Genomic DNA, 1,118 nt, shown 5'->3' on the forward strand with positions numbered 1-1,118 from the left:
GCTATCCTCGGTCTTGACTTTCTAGTACTTACCATCTTCGTTCATTGTCTCATCATCCTTAGTGCAAGATGCAGTAATTAGGGCCAGGTTATTTTTGGACCTTGCATCAAAACGTCTTGAACTAGGTCATATGGTTTTGCATACTCGCCTAGTGAAAAATCCATGAAGTTGATCTTTCACAGATGCTTAGATGCATGCTTGCTAGACTCTCCTTTTCCTTTCATCTTTTCCTCCCTTTGAGAGGCCTCTTCGTGCCTAGCATGCTTCACTCCCATGGCATCTACTTCTTCTACTTTTCCTTTTCCTTTGTCCTTCTCTTTGACACGCTCTTCTACCTTTGCCTTTCCCTTAGCTTCAAGACTGATGACACTCACTACTTGGTTTCTAGCAGGTGGTGGGGGTAGAGGTGGAATTAGAGGTTGCGATGGTGGTGGTGGTTGTACGGGTGGTCGAAGGATTTGGACCAATGGAATCGGCTCTAGTTTCCTGGGCGGTGGTGGCCTCGCCCTTGGTGGAGAAATCTGATTCTCCCTTACTCCTCTATTGATGTCCTACCTTCTTGGATGAGGACAGTAGTACATGCCATGGCCGTCCTCTCCACATTTATAACAATGGTAGTCCTGATTTTGTCTTCGTCTCGCTGGCCTCTTCCTTGCTCTTGATTTCTGGCAAGTGCATGCACTTGCTCCACCAGATGTACTGAAAGATTCTCTAACTGGTTGGTGATTCTGTTGAGCAGGTCTTGTTGATCTTCAGCCTGTTCATCTGGCTGATTCCTCTAGACTTCTGCTACAGGTGCGGCTAGGTGTAGTCACAGGCCCTACCCGGTTCCTCTTCCTCGGTAGTTCTGGCTTGTAGACGCAATTTCTCATCTTTAAGGTGGGCTATTTAAACTGCTACCTCATACGTAGCAGGAAACCTTCCCTTCATCTTCTCTTTAAGAATTGGCCATAAACCAGCCACGAACCAGTCTTTCTTTAGGAAACCGGGTGCCCCTTCTCCCTCCCTCAGCGATGCAACCCCTCGTCCCCATAGATCCACGAACTTCGATTCGTATGCTGCATATTCAACCATATTTCCTTGGTTCAACCCCATCAACAATTGCCACAATTTCTTTG

This window comes from Adiantum capillus-veneris, chromosome 16 (genome assembly GCF_014529385.1).
Source record: "Adiantum capillus-veneris isolate H3 chromosome 16, ASM1452938v2, whole genome shotgun sequence".
In the NCBI taxonomy this organism is placed as follows: domain Eukaryota; kingdom Viridiplantae; phylum Streptophyta; class Polypodiopsida; order Polypodiales; family Pteridaceae; genus Adiantum; species Adiantum capillus-veneris.